This window comes from Podarcis tiliguerta, assembly GCF_965153285.1.
Source record: "Podarcis tiliguerta genome assembly, chromosome: 1".
NCBI classification, from domain to species: domain Eukaryota; kingdom Metazoa; phylum Chordata; class Lepidosauria; order Squamata; family Lacertidae; genus Podarcis; species Podarcis tiliguerta.
Genome location: NC_139534.1, coordinates 70,456,973 through 70,476,176, shown reverse-complemented (window position 1 = coordinate 70,476,176; position 19,204 = coordinate 70,456,973).

Below are 19,204 nucleotides of genomic sequence, written 5' to 3'. Positions count from 1 at the left end.
GCGGGGGGGGGGGAGAGAACCACATTTTGGCCTTGCACAGGATGCAGCTGAAATTTGAAAGGCCTCCCCTGCTTTGATGCACACATGAAGCTCCCCCATACTTTGTAATTCTCTATTCTCTTCGATGGAAGAGTCAGAATCAAATGGAAACATATACCCAGGGGTGGTACGATCCACTTTGGGAAGCACTGCTCTAGACCTGCCCAAAACCACTGGAACCCCCCTCAAGGCCCTCTTCAAACTGATGGACTCCACTCCCAGGCCCTGACAAAATCTGAAATGTTTGCTGCAAGCATTGGAAACCCAAGTGGAGAAGCTTCTGAGGAGTTAAAATAAAATATCTGACATTGTGAATAACTTATGAGGATGAGCTATATGAGCAATTGCACCAGAATTCAGGAAATTGTCTCTTAAAATATTGATCTAAATGACCTCACAAAATTCCCTCAATTTCAGTGGAGCCAAATAAACTTGCAACAGATGAAGATCTGTTCTCCCAAAGGTACTTTTATGACGAGTGTATTGTGATGAGAAGGGAAAACTGAAAACTGCTGGAAGCAACGGCTATGACTAGCGCGAAGTGTGCGTGTCAAATTTTGTGTGTGTCAGATTTTATGCAGGGAGTGGGAAGAGTTTCTTTTTCTTGTAGCACAGTAGACCCACGACATTACCACAACATGGTTTTGAAAAGTCCAACCATCTCAGTGTGACCACTAAACAAGTGGACTTAAACCTGGAAGTGTTAGACAGTACTGTGGTTTACAACATCCTATTTGTGCTAGAAAAGTTAGTTGATTAAAAATACCTGTCTCTGCTGCCCAGAAAGGATTTTTGGAGAAATAGGTAGTCGTAAACTGGGACACGAGAGACAAAGAATTGAGACCAGCAGTGTCAAAGTCTGGACTGAGGGATGCAGGTGGCGCTATGGTCTAAACCACTGAGCCTCTTGGGCTTGATGATCAGAAGGTTGGCGGTTCAAATCCCCGCGACGGGGTGAGCTCCTGTTGCTCTGTCCCAGCTCCTGCCAACCTAGCAGTTCGAAAGCACACCAGTGCAGGTAGATAAATAGGTACCACTGCGGCGGGAAGGTAAACACTGTTTCAGTCACGGTGTTCTGTTGCATCAGAAGCAGTTTAGTCATGCTGGCCACATGACCCAGAAAGCTGTATTTGGACAAACACCAGTTCCCTCGGCCTGAAGCAAGATGAGCACCACAACCCCATAGTTGCCTTTGACTGGATATAACTGTCCAGGGGTCCTCTACCTTTTTTTTTTTTACCTAAAGTCTGGACTAGGGGTGGGAAATGAGAGTGGGTGGGTAGTAGGATGCCGGTGTGATCGCATGCCTAAGGGCTCAGCCAGACTTCCTTTTGTGCTGCAATTCTAGGCACAGGTCTGGGCTTTAGAGCAAAGTGTCTGAGCGTGCTCCCTCCTCCAGCTTTCCCCAGGAAAACTCACATTTTACCGCTGAATCAGTGGTAAACAGCAATAGGGTAGGGAGTTCCTGGCTAAATATACCCAACTCCCTCAACTTTAAAGGTGCTGGTTTTGACCTTTAAAGCCCTTCACGGCCTAGGACCCTCGTACCTACGGGACCGCCTCTCCTGGTATGCCCCACAGAGGACCCTGTGGTCCATATATAGCAACACCCTAGAGGTCACGGACCCTAAGGAAGTTAGATTAGCCTCAACCAGAGCCAGGGCCTTCTCAACACTGGCTCCGGCCTGGTGGAATGCTCTGTCTCTTGAGACCAGGGTCCTGCATGATTTCTTTCCACAGGGCCTGTAAGACAGAGTTGTTCCACCTGGCCTTTGGCTTAGAATCAGTTTGATTCCCTCCCTCTCTTTCTTTTTCCTTTCTCCTCCTATGAAGAGACTGCATCCTAATGTTTTAATGTTGTATCTTAATCTTTTAAATTGTATTTTAATCAGCTTGTTTTTATTATTGGTTGTTAGCCGCCCTGAGCCCGGTCTTGGCTGGGGAGGGCAGGGTATAAATAAAATATTTTATTATTATTATTATTAACTGTTCCTCATAAGGCTTGGTTTCTGGATCCTTGATCATCTTGGTCACCCACCTTTGCATGGCCCCTGGATTTGAATTACTTAATGACACTGTAAATAACCCCAACATTTAAAAACAACAACACCCACTTCTATTTAAAAAATCTATGATTTGACAAGCCTGTTTGTGGACATCACAGTGCGAGAAGTGACAGTCCAGAATGTGATGATCTGGGATACATCGCTCTGTGCATTTCAAACTTGTCTGGTACACAGATTTCAGGTCAGATGCTGCCAGTTCTGGGTCTGAGTTGCTGTTCTTCACAGGGGCTAAATTCATTTTTATTGTGAAATTGCAGCACTCTGACTTGAGTTTCATGGAATGCAAGTCTGACACTAATTTCAAGCAGCATTTTTCAGGCACCGTGTAAGTATAAATATAAGACAGATTATCATTGCTTTCATAAAAGGGTTGGTCTATTGCAGTGCATCAAGACTGTTAAGCAGCAGGAGTCTTAATAAAAAAGGGTGGAATCATAGAGCAAGGAGACTGACTGCCACACACCTATTAACATAGTCCTATACATATGCAAAATAACCAACAAAAAACCTTCAGCACAAATTAAGATTCAGGTATCCTGTATGATGGAAGCTAATTGCCTGGAAGGCATCCTACAGTTCTTCTGCAAGAGCAGTTCACTCATAATACTGTATATCGCTCCGCATAGAAACCACTTTACCCCTTTTTCATCCAACGCCTACACGAAACAAATACAAAGAAGTTCTTCAAAGTGTATAAATCTGCCAATCGTTAAAGCTTTGATAGAAACTCACTGTTTATGAGAGGCAAATTATAACTCTAAAACTTTCTGCAGCTCGCTTGGCAAAAGCACGATGACTGCACCAGAATTGACTGACGGTGGATTCCCATAATGGCCTTGTAGAAGACAGGCAATGAACCTTGCTATTAAGGGGGGGGGGGGGGAGAGAGAGAGAGAGAGAGAAAAGAAAACACTTCTTCATACAACACAAGCAAGTTTTGGAATTCATGCCCACTGTCATTGCCAGTGGCAATGTCGGCTTATTTAACATCACATCACATGAGGAAATTATATGATGGGGCAGCACAGAGACTTGGGGCAGGGTGGGGGCAGTGGCATAGTGTGGGGGCAGGGGAGCCATGGCCCCGGGCACAAATTTTGGAGGGGTGCAACCAGGCACCCCTACGACAAGCTCCCTCATCAAGGCTGGAGCTGTGGGGAGGCAAGCCGCACCTGGGCCAGGCCTTCAAGGCTCGTGCAGTGGCACATCCTTCTCCTCATGGCCGGCCAAGGGAGGCCCTCACACTCCCCGCCCTGGGCCAGTTGAGAGGGAGAGCAACAGTGGCACCCGACAAGGAGGAAGGAAAGAAAAGTCTTCAGGAGCCAGGTGCATTGCCCAAAGTGCCTCACTGGAAGGATAGGAGGTGTCACATTTCTCTGCCTTATCTCTTCTCCCAGGTTGGGGCTAGTTTGCATGGACAGGCTCCCTTGAGTAGACATTGGCCGGCGAAGGGGCTGACTGCTGGCCAGTCCACCAGGGGGGCACAACACTTGTCCCGCCCCAGGTACCAGCAACCCATGCTACGCCCCTGGGTGCGGGATGCCTGTCCTTTGAATAGCTGTAGGGGAGGCAGCTGACTGGCAGGTGTGGCTTCTTTCATTATAGTGTTAAGAGTACATTTCGCTGCAGCATCTGTAATAAGCGTTTCTGCAGGTACCAGATCCGCCTCTCATATACCTGGATTCCCAGGATACTGGGCTGGTGCTGAAACTGAGAAGAATGCAGGCCACTTACTGCTGCCACTCTCAGTGGAAGGGCTTATGTGACATTTCCTCGAGCACACAGAGTCTTGCAGATAAATTTCTTAAACACACACACAGCCTCTGTAAGTCATTGGGGAAACATCTGAATCTTTAAAGGGAAGGCAAATGGTTGTTATATATTGATTTCCATCCACTTCAAGCACTTTCCTAAGCAATGGCAATGTGCCATTATCCCCATTATAGAGCTCAATGTGAAAGTGCAAAGAGGGGAAACGGTTTGCCTAAGGTCACACTTACACAGGTTCTGAGTAGAGCAGGAACAAGAGATGCATCTCCCGAGTCCCATTCTAGCATCCTACTTAGTGGGAAATCACAGTGCAAGTTGGGCATTTTCTTCTGCCCTGGGATGGCCCGCTATATGTGATTTCAGCTTTTTGCAGCAAAAATTGGCACGTCGCTTTATTTAACTTAATGGGCAAAACAGAAATAGTGAGTATACACTAGCTTGGGGCAGTGCAAGAATCATCTCAATGTGTGAATGTTGAAGAAAGCCATGCTAAAAGCAACATGGATCAAAATAGAATGCGGTAATGCAACATCATTTAGCAGGCTTCCATTCTGAGCTGTAAAAACCCTACAGTCATAATAGTGGAGAGCTAGAATGGGCCTTAAAAATTGCAAAATTCATTTAGATGAAGCATTTCAAAATGCTGAAGGTGCTTGACCTACACTTTCTTGTAATCTTTACAACAACCCTATAAGGTAAATAAATCAATACGGGTGGGATGTTTTCCCTCTTAGTTTTAAATTATCTATGTGGGGCTTATTGTCTGTTTGGTTATCAATGGCTTTGGGTTGCCCTGGGCAAGATAAAGCTACTGACAAATTTAAAAATAATAAAAATGGCCACTGTTATTGTTCCCCTCCAATGTGGAAGGAGGCACTCCTTCCAGTAGTTTGGCTCCAAGTCAACTTTGGGCATTTCAGGTTAACATGAACACATTTAATTGGGCTCGGACACAATATAGCAGTTTCCTCAGGACTAGTGCCATTTGGGCCCATCTCACTGCACTGGTTTACATCCTGGCTACTACATTCTCCACAAGTTGTAACCTTGGAGGTGGAGTGCCCCACAGAGTGCATTAAGCAATCCAATCCGGAGGTTAGCAAAGCATAGGTAAGTGGGGCAAGAGTATCTCAGGTGCTATTAGACTCCTATCAGCCCCAGCAGGCAAGCAGACACCAGCATCCCAAGCATGTGGGGAAACTTCCTCTAATTCTCATCCACCCCCACTTCCCCCCACTCCTGCTAACCCAGCATGGGGCAAAAGAGGCACCTGCCACCTGCCTGAGTGTGCACCCCCACCCCACCCCTTCCTTCTCTCCCCAGACTTTTTTTTTTAAGGCAGGACCCACCGTGAGCTCCACCTGGCTGGCAGGCAGCAATGGCCTGAGCATGCACTGCTCGACTCTCTTTTCAGAAGCCCCTGCACAGGTCAAAGGAAGCACCTGCCACCAGCCTCATGTGTCTGGTGGGCAACAGTGGCCAGAGCAAAGGTGCTGGCACAGTCCTTTGTAGCAGAGCATTCCAGCAGGGGAAAGAAAACACTACTTGGAACTACATCATAGCAGTGGTGATTGTATCTATGTATGTGCATCTGCTCATGTAGTGCATAGCTAGCTGGTGTGTTGCTCTCCAGATGTTGATGGACTGCAACTTCCATCAGCCCCAACCAACATGGTCAAGGATGATGGAAGTTGTAGTTCAATGGGCTCCAGAGGGCACCACTTTGGCTACCTCCTGAAGTAGTCCATAAGTTGAGTATATCTCCTAATGTGCTTTTGTAACCCAGATTTGTGACCCAATCTACCCTTGATATAATATTCTCTCTCTCCTCTCTCCTTGTTTATTTGGCACTGTACTGGGCTTTGGGAAACTGCTTTGGTGAAGCCTTTGTGTTCTATTGTCAATCCCCTCTAGACAAAATGGAAAAGAAGTGGAAAATTAACCCGAGAGAGAGAGGGAGAGAAATTTCCCTTCCTCTCCTTCCAAGTAGAACAATTAGTACAGTGTAGTAAGAGCAAGATATAGTTTCATAAACTCAGCAATTAATGAAAGCTGATGTGACAGATGGAAGAACGTACACTGGGAATTGGAAATAAACTGTGCACTTTTTACATTAGACAATCTTCTCATCAGGTTTCTTCCATAGTTCTACAGACTTCTTTACTTTTTAGATTTTGCTGACCCTGACATTTTGCCACCCATAGGTCAGCAGTACTTCAGATAAAATGATGTAGTAGGTTTGAGATCATTTCCCAACTGGGTACTTACACTTGACCCCGGTGGGCAAGATGAATGAACAGTTTACGCCACAGCTCATCTGCCATCAGATTGCAAGCAATATTTTTAACTCTATTGACTCAAGCAATTGCACAGGCTGTTTATCATTAAAGAAAATGGACCAAATGGAGCAGACATATGAATAAAACCTACAGGATTAAAGAGAGGGCTGGGGAATGGATTCTGAAACGTCTAGGTATGCGTCGCTCCAAAACAAAAAAAATGTGTGCCAACTTCTTTGTTCTCAGGATTCATGTGTGAGGAAGATTCTCCTGACCCCACATCCTTGAGGTGCTAACATTAGGCTATGGCAGACCATGCACCTTCAGGTTCCTAACCCTCCAGGTTTGGCCTGGAGTCTCCAGGATCTGACCTTGATCCCCAGGAATCTCCTGAGACCGATCCTGGAGATCTGACAAGCCACTGTGAGTGCTAGTTGGATGCTGGATACGCAATTGAGTCTATCCATTTTCTTTTTTTCTAGGAAAAAAATGGTTTTCAGTCCTCGCTGGAAGCACCTGCGCCTGCCATAACCATTGTGAGCGCCACCAGTGAAGCGGCCAGGGTGCACAGGACCAGCAGCAGAACGCACTGCATGGTGGGGGAAGTGTATCAGAAGCTGTGCCACCCAATCTCACACTCCTTGTGGAGCAGAACTTGTGCTTCCTAGCCAGCCCTTTGGGGTAGAAGCGGACACGGAGCAATGGATACAAACTACAAGAAAGAAGATTCCACCTAAACATTAGGAAGAACTTCCTGACAGTAAGAGCTGTTCGACAGTGGAATTTGCTGCCAAGGAGTGTGGTGGAGTCTCCTTCTTTGGAGGTCTTTAAGCAGAGGCTTGACAACCATATGTCAGGAGTGCTCTGATGGTGTTTCCTGCTTGGCAGGGGGTTGGACTCGATGACCCTTGTGGTCTCTTCCAACTCTATGATTCTATGATTCTATGGTAGCAGCGGTGGCCGGGCCCCTGTAGTGCTTTGTTCATGCCACAGCTCCCCATGTAGCTGAGCATCTCCAGGGTGAGGGAGAAGGTGTTGCCACTGTGTACTGGTGAGTAGTGCCAGGAAAAAAGTACCTAGTGTATCAGAAACTAAAACAACTTAATGACCATCTGATACAAATGGGATGCAAATATCAGAGAATCAATAATTCCCTCCATCACAGGATGAAGATGTTGAGTTTTGATGTAGAAATCCTTGTCCTTGAGGTGGGTGTTCCTCCCCAAAAAAGAAGATAGAAATTCTTTTGTTCTTCGTTTGAGTTTGTAAAAATGGAATACATACAAAGATGTGCTTTGGCACAGACCAACAAGGTGGCTGTCACTTCTACCCACTATTGAATGTATACATTGCCATCTTGAGGGCATCTTGCCAGAGGAGAATGTGTGATGATTGTGTGGGCAGCACTCAGTGAAAAAGAACACAAATCTCTCTGTTATACCTACTTTCTTCACAACTTGACGGTGATTTTTTAGGATGCTGCGAAAAACCTTAATTGTAACAATGCCAGCTGCACATTGTGTCTTGGAACGCCTCCATTCAAAACTGAAGAGAAAAGGAGGAAGATCTTCTGTGGAAGATCAGCCTAAGTCATTTTGGGAAATGTATTTCCAGCTGACAATGGAAAATTCAGAGAGGAAGCAAGTAAGATATGGATGTGGTGAAAAACCTGAAGAAACTGTATGATGTTGAAACGGCACTTTTCTTCATGGAAGGGGCCTGTCTCCTAAATGCAGCCTTCACTTATACGAGTCAATATTCTGGAGGCTGCCCACTAGATTTTCCTGAGCTAGTAGTACTGTGCCATTTTCCTCATCCTGCCAGTTCTTTCTCCTGAGCAACTACCCAAGTGGCCCACTGCAAATGCACAGAAAACTCTTCCCCACCTTCTAGTTGTACCCTGAAAACTGGGAGAGATGGGAAACAGTTGCAGAGTTCAGCAGGAGCTTTGCCAGGTGAACACAGCACTTCATGTAGCTCTGGCACCAGAATTGATGAGCAGAGAGAGCAGCCCCACCTGCCAATCTCCAGTTAGGACCAGAAGGCCTTACGAGGGTCAGGCAGAGCCTCAGTGGCGTCGCATTGGGCGGTGGGGGGCGGTACGCCCCAGGTTCCATGCCTACAGGGGTGACAAGAAGTCACCCCACTGGGGCTTGCGGCGGTGCAAGCAGCCATCGTGCCGCTGCAGCCGCTTTTGGAGGATCCTCCGTTTGCAGCTGCAGCCGTGAGCAGAGGATCCTGGTGCCAGCAGCAAACCGCTAAGTACAGTGCATGTGCGGCGTCACACGCATGCGCTGTATGTAGCAATCCTGCACATGCGCTGTACTTAGCGATTTGCCGCCGGCACCACTCCAGCGCTGTACGGACGGTGCCGGGATCCTCTGCTCGCGGCTGTAGTGGTGTCAGGGGGATCCTGGCACTGTCCGTACGGCGCTGGAGTGGTGTTGTTGGCAAACCGCTATATGGCGCATGTGCGGCGTCGCATGCGTTATACGTAGCGATACCGCACATGCGCTCTACGTCATGACGCCTGCTCCGGGTGTTACAATCCCTTCCTTCGCCCCTGGCCAGCCTCAGCTTCAGGAGGAGGATGGCCCTGCTTGGATGTCTCATGGCCTTCTGGAATTAACTTACAGAAGTGTAGAGAGAAGACAATTTCTAGTATTTGGCAATATGGAACACAATCTGTCATGTATGCAAAGGGTCCCAGGTTCAATCCCCGTCATCTCCAGGTAGGGCTAGGAGAGACTTCTGCCTGGAGAGCTGCTGCCAGTCAGTGTAGACAATACTGAACTAGCTGGACCAATGGTATGAGGCAGCTTCCTACATTCCTATGCGAGTGTGATGAAGCTGATTGTAGTCCACAGATGCATATGCCATCATAAATGTGTTACTTGCCACAAGACCCTTTGCTGCTTTCGTCATGAGTAGCTTCTCAGAGCGGTCAAGAGAAAAGGCTGGCTTTCTTTGGTCCTTTTCCATGGCTTCCTGATTCTACTTTTCACATTCATCTCACAATAGTCATGACCTGCTGTGGCCTTAATGAATTTTCCAGGAAATTTTCTAGGTGGTTTCCTTTAACCGCTGCATAATGGTAGTTGATATCAAATGTATTAGTTACAAGGGAGTTTTGAAATGTATTAGAGATTTAAAGTAATGAATGTAGCCTGCTGTCAGTAATTCCAGGAATAGGAAAATTGACTCCTTTTTTTTAAGCTTTATGTATTGTGGCTTAATGCTGGAAATAAGTTTACTGTTGTTTTTAGCGCTTTCTTGTGAGAGATTGTTCGATACAATTATTTCTGGAGTTGTCTTTTTACAATATGTCATTTTGTATCCTTTCAGTATGTATTTTGTGTTGTTTTCTACAGATTCCCTTGATAAGAGTCTATCTCGACACACTTCAGGAATCAAATCCCACGTTCAGCTGTACTTTTCTCCTTATTGTTTGACATTCCACTCGGCCCCTTTGTTGGGGAATGCACCTGAAGCTTGCTGTGGTGCACTCAGTTTCTAAATATTTGTCAGTCCAGAACTAAACATCATGTGGTCAAGACATATTTCCAAGGGTTGTCAGGGTTTTTTGAGGGGTCGGCAGCATCAGGAAGAAGTGAAGATCCTGAAGACAGTTCTGGTAGGTCTTCCCCCAAGGCCAGAGCCAGAGCCTTGTTCTCCTCAGAGTCCTCTGCTGCATAGCATGTGATGTCTGGGTCATGACACCCCCTGCTTACTGCTTTCCCCTGCATTTCAAATATTCATAGGCTGACTTTCTGAGTACAATTCACTCATGCAAAGTGTTCTATCTAAATGCTTCTTTGTGGTAGCAGAGAGGCATCTAGAGTTTGGAAATGTGATTTGGCCAGCCAACATATAATACTAGCCTCAGCTATGATCAATTTAGAGTAGTCCGTGTGTTCCTTTTTGAAGTTGTTTGGCAGTGATTGTCTTGAATATTTTGTAAACTGCCAGTTATGGGAACTGGAAGCAGCTCTGCACCCTAGTTGTTCCTTAGTCCCAAGACGCAGACGGAGAACAATGAAAATAAGAGGTACATCTGAAACCCTGCCACTCACACTGTCTGGGGGAGAGGATATCTTTCTTTAAAAAAATGTTTGCTGGATGCTGGACTGGCTTAAAATCCAGCCAACTCTTGGCCAGTCCTGCCCCTCCCCATTCCACCTCATTTTGGGGCCTTATACTTGTCCTTGAAATTCTACTCAATATTCATCCACAGTAGGTCCCAGTGTATAATTAGGAGAGTAAAAACTTAAACACGTTGCGGGATTCCCCAAAATAGACCAGAGGCAATTAAATTTCATCCAGCAGAGCTTTACTGCTACTGAAGGTAAATGAGCATAATGGTCACAAATCCAATACATCCAAGATTGGCACAGTCCATAAGAAATCCAGTTGCAGCAGACCTAACTGAAACTTACAATAACTTATAATAAGTCTAAACCTTAACACTAAGCATAATATGTACAGAACACCAAACCAGAAGGAAAGAGACAGAAAGACAAAGTGAAACCCAGGCTCCTTCTGGCCCTACTTTTATAGTCACCATGATCTTGACTGAAAAGATGACAGAACCAGTTTAAGCCAGTTGTACTCAGCTTCTCTGAAAGAATAACCCAAACATCATGAACCTTCTGCTTGTTTCTTTCACACAGAGAAGCTTCCAGAACCCTCTTGAATTAATTAGAATAGGAAAGATCTCTACACATCAGATCAATATTTTCTGCACTAAGAAATGCAAACTGACAATACTATCTACCGATAACATGAGTGGCACCTTAGCAACAGATTTCACTCCCAACAGGTGCAACGAAACCCCAACCCATGTGCTGGTGGAGACCAGTGGAGGGAACCTATACCCCTCCTCTGCAGCCCGGGTCAGGGGTTAGGATTGCTCTCATTCATTTTGCAGCAGTTGTGGGGCCTAAGAATGAGAATCTAGATGCAGAACAAATGTTTTAACAAATGAAAGTAAAAACGTGCCGGTTCGTCTCTGAATACACCCTGGAGCAGTACACTTCAGTGTAGTCCAGAGATGGGCAGTTTGTGGTTAACCAGGGGAGCTGTAAAATACTGGTTTGGAACAAGGAATTGATTTTTCTCACTGCTTGAGAAACACACCTGGAGTGGTTGTTAATCTTTTGTAATTATGTCTGCCCACAATTTTGCCTCTATCTTTGAATCTGCTCTCATATCTTTAAAATTATGACCCTCTCCTTGTTTATCCTATGGATACCTATTGTTTCAACAACACTACTATAGAAATTCTGGAAGGGTGGGTGGAGAATCAAAGGAGTTTCTTTACGCAAAATTAGTTAATTCCCATATAGTTGCATGATTTCCAGAGATTATTCTGAACTGTCTTCCCACCCCTCTTTTTTCAAAGCAACTAATAAGACCTGAGTCCTACAGAGAGCTTTGAAATTAATGGTGCCGTTGGAACTTGGAGCATCTGTTATCATTCTTGTACTGGTGTAGCTCCACTAGCATGTATTTTGTCAAAGGTGCTAAATTATCATTGTTGGGGATTAGTTTAATATAAAAATCCCCACAAGATACCGATAATAACTGATGCTCAAGAAGACATAAAAGGCTGCCCCAACAAAACAAAAGATTATTGGAGATGGGGAAATCTGACTTGGGGCAGGAGGCAGCAGAATCAGATGAAGTGCTCTGCTTCTTGATTAACAATAAGGCTCAAGAGTGTATGATCAGGAAAATTATTATACATTATCTGCTGTTGTAAAGTGCCAATGCGCACAAGAGGTAAAGTCATGCTACTCTGATCTGCTCATTGTCTTTGAAGATGCTTGCTTGTGAAATCTAGCAGAATAATTCCTGGACACCTGATGAAAATATTGCAAAATAATACAACCCCTTTGACAACAGTTAGGCTGCACTGGCTTAGGAAAAAACGCACGTGAACCCTGATTATTTGAGCACTGAGATTGCAGTAGGTCTATTTCAAGGATGGCTCTGCAGATGGTGTTGGACTCCCAAGTCCTGTCAGTCCCCTTTCTCCCAGGTAGCATTGATAATTATAAATGAGTTGCAGTCCAACAGCATCTGGAGAGGTCCCCCACCCTGGTTTACTTCCTTTGGAACCAGATAGGAGGAATACTGCTGGTGTTTTGTGATACCTGCTTTATTTACAGAGAGGTAGGATCTCACAGCAATAATCACACACAAAAAAACTTTGCTCATCCCACCAGCACCTTATGGTTTTTGCAGAGCAGCCCTAAACTCGTCCACACTGGACTTCAGTGTGGATTTGAAGCAGCTGGTGCCTCTATTTTTGTGTGTGGCAGCCATACAACATCCTCCCCCTCCCCCTCCAAGTGGTAGCCCATCCCATTGCTAAATTCAGATTGTCCCAATCCTCAGAAAATCCAATAAGGAACCAAAAACCCTTTATAAAATTGTACTACCCAACTGTGGACAAACTAAAGTGCATATATGCTGATGTTTCAGTGAAAGTCATCTACTGCTGAATCTCCCACTTCCATTTTGTTTCATCAGCTCAAAGAAAAGGATGTGGTCTTCCTTTTTCTACAATTTGTTGCTGAAGGCATATTCACAGTATTTTTATTCTTATTTCTAAAACAACTCTATTCTGCAGAACTGATCTTGCACAAAACAGCTGTGTTAAAAAAATAAAATTTGCTCTTGCGGGTACAGGAGGCACGAAAGGGGAGAAAAAGAAGTAGCATCTTTACATGTGAGCAAATCATTGCCTAGCTTGAAGCTATATAAATACTGCTCTTTTGTGCAAATCTGCTATATTGAAAAAAAAATGCATTTCAAAAATATGTCATGGGATCATGGAATTCATGGAATTGGAAGGAGCACAAAAGGTAATCTAGTGCAACCCCTTGTTCACTGACATGCCCACAATAGTTCTCACACATAATTTATTTATTTATTATGTTTTTGGACTACTCTTTCATACAAATCTGGTATATCAGAAAACTTGCACTTAAAAAATTAAAAAGCTGTGTGTGTAAAGGTAAATCAATACCCACGATCATAATTTCATGCCCACAATCAACCTCAAGTTTCCAGAATTTAAGCTTGATGGGGAACACACAGAGGAATGCATCCTTACTATATCAGGCATCTCCAAACTCGGCCCTCCAGATGTTTTGGGACGACAACTCCCACCATCCCTAGCTAACAAGAGCAGTGGTCAGGGATGGTGGGAATCGTAGTCCCAAAACATCTGTAGGGGCGAGTTTTGGGATGCCTGTACTATATGATCCACTAGAGTGGATGGAAACATGAGGGTAGATTTTGGAGGCATAAAAATGGAAAGAACAGGTGGACAAAGGTGCACAAATGAATACACAGAAATTCTGATCCACATACACATTGACACCCTAGTGTGGACACAGCTTCTGTCTCTCTTCCAGGCCCTTTCTGAATTTCATCACCAGCTTGGTGACATCATCCCCCACAGGGAGATGGAAATTCTGGGAAGAAAGGCATGCTGTCTTCCAGAAGACCATGCAAAGGTGTTTGGGCCCATCAGGACCAATCCTCTCAACAAAAGGGAATCTGCCAGGCTACACTTGTCCAATCATCTTGACCCACTCTAACCATCTCTTTTTACAACCAAAGTAACCTCCATGGGGATTACAAAAAATATCTGGATTTCCAGTGAAATGATGAAAAACAATTCCAGTGTCACTTAAACGGCTAGGTACACAAACCAGGAAAATATTGTGCTATTTGTGGAGAGTGATCTGGAGAAAGATGAGCAGATGCTTATGAGTTGATTTGCATGAATATCAAGGAGCTTTGCATAATGGTTCTGTTCTTCCACTGCCATAATCTCTTTCAAGTTAGTGAAGTCTCTCAAATTCATATTGGCTGAACATCTGATATCACTGGCTTAGCATATCTACTTTCCCCTCTACCTTCCTAATCATTTCATGTTATCATACACCTACCTTTCTTAGACAAGAATACATATTCCTTCATAGCCATGGATAAACAAGCCAAAATGAGAAATGTAAGATCCATGCTGAACAGCTAGGAAAAGTCTCTGAAAATTTACCCTCTCTCTTCAAAACCATCTTCATGGTATTAGGGTTTGTTTCTTCTCCCTTCTTTAGTTTATTCATCTTTCTGATAAAACGCAGCTGAAGGCAAAATGTTGCAAACAGACAAGAAGTGAATGAACAAATTATTGTAACTATTTTTTTTATTAGATCACTCTATTAAATTTTAGAAACTGAAAGAGTAAATACTGATGTTTGAGGCATTTAGAAAATGCTTAAGGATACACCAATGCATTTTCCTCTTTTTTTGAAAATGATTTTTATTTGATTTTACAAGTGTGGAGTTATAACAATGCCAAGTAAATACCCACACTTAGAGATTTCTCCGAATCTCCAGACTTCCCATCATCCCCTCCATGGCTCTTATTGCCAACATTTTCAGCTGCATATTATTTCATAATCCATATTTGTATCTGTCCATATTGTCCATATTGATTGTTACATTACAAGTGTTATTAGAATCCTGCCATTGTTTTCATCTGCTTGCAGTGGCAGGATACAACCAATGCATTTCTACACTGTATAATGTCCAAAGTCCATTTCAGGAGCCTAATCTGGCCCGATGGTTGGCTTAATCCAGACCCTGTGGCAGTTTATTTCCTGGGGTTAAATAAAAAAACATTTAAAAAACCTCAGCAACTTCAATCCCCAAAAAAGCTCAAGAACTTCAATCCTAAGAAAAGTTCAACAACTTTGGTCAGCCCTCATGGCCCTTCACTTCCTCAAATCTGGCCCTCTTTAAGAAAATTTTGGACACCCCTGGAGCAGCAAGTGGGTAGAAGGTTTGCTCCCATACACAACCTTTAAGGTTCTTTCAGACCTTTCAAAAGCAAGTGTTGAGTTCTCCTTGTTTTAATAGCAGAAATCATGTAGAGACCTGGAGAAAAGACTGAAACATCTGAAGAGCTGCATAAGAATCCTTCAATGAAGATCCTTCAGATGTGACCACTGCCTCTGAGGAAGAAGCCAGATGTGCTGTTAAGTGTAGAGTTCAGTTTACTTACAGTACAATCCTAGCAAAACCTTCAGAAGACAATGCTACTGATTACAATGGCACCTACTCCCTGGTTGTTTGTATAGGATAGCAACCTTACAGCACAATTTTATACATGTCTGTTCAGAGCTTTCACTGACTTCCATGCAGATTACTTTCAGGTAGGTGTGTATAGAATTGCACCCTAAAGTTCTATTGATCTTAATGGGACTTGAGTGTACGTAAACTTAGTACTGGATTGTACTCTTCAAGTGCTACAGAACACAAAAACAAAACAAAACCACACCATTTTCATCACTGACAAAGCAGATAATATTTAGGGCTTTGTCTCGCATTTTCTTTGCTTTCTTGGTAGACTGAAAGACAGTTTTGACAAGGGAAAACTGCAACCTGACAAAGAAAAGAACCTGTTATGCTGGCAATCTGTCAAAATTCTCTTTCAAAAATAGTGAAAATTCTCTCTGGAACAAGTACTAATTTGCCCACTACAAGTCAATGCTTTGTTCACAGTTGGAACTTTGTTTTCCTGCTGAAATGGTGTCACTGGTCAAATTTCCTTGAAAACTCAAGAGGAAGCACCTTTAAAACCAAAGTGGCTGTGCCCTCTCCCAGTTGCCTGGGCCAAATACATATTTTGTCATAGCCTTGGACTTGAGAACCTTTTACAATGGAATCCCTTGTGGGAACCAAGTGGGAACCATGGTTGCTTGACATGGATTCACTTGTGACATCTTTTTTCCTACTCTCCTTGACCATGCTGGTGGGGCTGACCTAGTTGTATGGAGGGAACCACAGAGGCCATCTTGGATTTTGTGTATAAGATCCTTGGATCTTATAAGATCCTTGGATCTTATACCGAGCAGCAGACTTGGTGTAGGGAACTGGGTTCAGCATTACCATAGCTGACACTGCTGGTCCTCTTGATGCAGCCAGGTCTGTCTCCTCTGTGTCAGTGACAGAGCTGACCCAAATAGGACCAGAACCACTGTAAAGGGGTACCACCCACTCCCAACTTAAACCACTGCTTCAGAATAATACCATGGTCAATTGTATCAAGCTAGCTACTGAGAGATCAAGGGAAATCAGCAAGGTCACGCTACACACACATCTCTCCACCTAAGCAAGAAAGAGGCATTATCACAGTTGAAGGACACATTCCAGCTATCCTGAACCCCTGGCCTATGTGACAGCAAGTCCGAAGTCCAACAGTCAGGATACAGTCCAGAGTCAAACCTGAAGCACAGTCCAGAAGAGCTCCTTGGAACAGCTAAGCTGTGGTCCAACCAACCTAAGTAGTTGATAAGCTCTGCTTGCCTTTTATATTATGTATGCTAATTGCAGCATGTGGGCTTGAAGAGGCATGTGACCCTCACCTGTTCTGAGCCTACTCCAGCTGAGGAATCAAACACTTCCTCCCAGAGCTAGTGGGCCCCACCTGGCCGGGCTGTGGGCCCTTGCCAGCTTCAGCCTCCTGGAACACCCCACCTACTGCTCCCTACACCTGCCATGTTCATGGAGACATGGCCCCCTCTGGCTCTGGTGATGGGTCCTGCTGCTCTGGTTCCTGTGTGTTGACCCCCAATCCCCTCATGATGACCTCCATCACCCTGTGAGTACTTCCTATACCAACCTCTCCTTCCCCATCCCCAGCTTGCACTGGTGTGTCCCAGTCCTGGATACACCCCTCACCAGGATCCTCTTCCTCCTCTTCTTCCTCCTCCCTGTTGTTCTGCCAGTTCATGACATCAGCTATTCAAAAACACTCATGGAGAGGGTGGAGCAGGAGTGGTGAAGGATATGGCATGGGAAAGGGTGTGGCTTCATAGGCCTGGAGAGCCACATTTGGCCCCTGGACCTGAGCCTATACTCCATCCTGGAAAATCTCCCCATTTGAAACATCCTTAGTGTCGTCACCATGACCCTGAGCAGCAACAAAGAGTCACAAACCGAGGAGGAGGAGGCAACTGGATGGAGGTGCTGAAACCAGGCACAAAATAAGCAGGCTAGGAATCTCTTCATCTGGAGACTCATGAATCGGGCACAACACCCTCTAAACCAGAACTTCCCAAGTGTCTGTCCCGCTTGATACAAGGTGATAGCCAATTAAGAGATGACACAGCACTAGGCTCCTGGTCAAAGGCTCTCTACAATTCAGAAATAAGGTGGAAACTTGATGGTGTAAACTAGCTCAAGAGTTACAAAGCGCTTCCATTGAACTCCAGACCATAGTGAAGCAAATTGTCTGCCTTGAGCTGTCCAAGGTTCTGCAGTGTCAGCTTGACCATATCTGGGACCGACTTTTGTTTCGTGGGCTGCAACTTGTAGCCATGAAATCTTTTCTCTCTGCCCCTCCTTCCACCCACTCTCAAGACTTGCAACTCTTGTTGTTCTGCATCTTTAGTGTTTTCATCTTTAAATTTTGCAATATGCTTCAACTTTCCAGATGCCTACTTCTGGAAACCATTTAGTGCCCAGAGAATTTATTTCATAACCATAAAATTCAGATATGTACTTCCACTAAGAGGCCATGCACCTCTTACGCCTGTTGTTCAGTTGGCAGCCATGTTTTGATCAGGGGGCTTTGCTGAAAGGTATCCTCAGAGTGTTGTCTGAAAGTCAGGAAGGACAGCGGGTGGATGAGAGGGAAACAACAGCTCCTAAAACCAACAGGGCTGCTGTTTCTGAAAGTCTAATTAAAAATGAATGTTGATTATGTCTTGCGATAAAAGGGAAGGGTCAGGAAGCAAACACTGAGGTGATGGATAATTAATGGCCAGGGAAAGATGTTGGAAAGCAAAGAAGGAAATTAGTATGATAAATGCATTTGCTTTGAGAGGGTGTGAACAACAGGCAATTATCCATTTGCCATGTGCATAGCCACAAGTAACAGTGAGGCCCAAAACACCCTGGGTGGAAACTCAAGCCTCACTAAACTATTTTCACATGGGAAGAAGGATTAAAAGAAAGGAGAAAGATACCAGTGGTGCCATCTTTAACATGCTGTACATGGAATTAACACATACTGTGCATGGGAAATATACAAGGAGGGCAACAGGCCCATTGCAGTCTTCTTCTTCAGACACTGCTTGATCAGAACAATGCCTTGGTTCTATATGAAGTTGTTTTTAGGATAATTTTTTTTTAAGTTGCCTTTTCCTTTTTCTGAGCTAAGGTTCAATTCAGACTTTGCAGTAGCCTGCTCTTTTGGGGGGTACAATCATCCAAAATCTTCATTCAGGTGACTAAGGATATATGACTCTGTCAATCTTGGTTTCTCTCAGTATCCAATCTTAAATTTGATCCAACCAATTTCTGCCTACATTTGCAGTCTTCTTTTTTCAAAAATGTCTGCATGAAAGTTTGTATGCATTTTCATTGGCATCTCTCCTAATATACACATATTTCTATACCATTTTGCCTAGTATATGAATTTTTGCAGGCGAGTTTTTTTCTCCTAATGGTATATTATTTTGGTACATTATTTCCACTAATTCGGTTAGTTTGCATTAAAATGTGAGCCTAATTAAAAACAACCTGTTAACATAGCAAGTGTCTCTCCCTGTCTCTAGTATGTGACCTCAAAAGCTATGGATTTGACTTTGCAAACACATATTACGGATGTTTATTTTACTAGAGGCCTAACTGAATCTAAAGCTACTGCTAACCCCAGATACCAAAACTTTTCAGTGGCTGCTGACGGAGTGTTTGAAAGCAAGCAGATGTTTTATAAATCTGTTTCTGCACTGTACTCTTAAGGGTAACATCAATCAAAGCAATGTCAGGTTGAGAAAGAAGCTTTTGTATTTGCCTGCCTTGGGAAATATCCCTTACAATTCAGTAACAACCTGAAAACTTAAAGCTTTAGATATCGTACAAAAAGCCCAGTCTCTGTTTTAACTATTAAGCAGAATCCATGGAGATTTCATAAATTTCATAGATTATAGATTGTACCTACAGCTCTCTTGGGGGTAGGGAATGCAG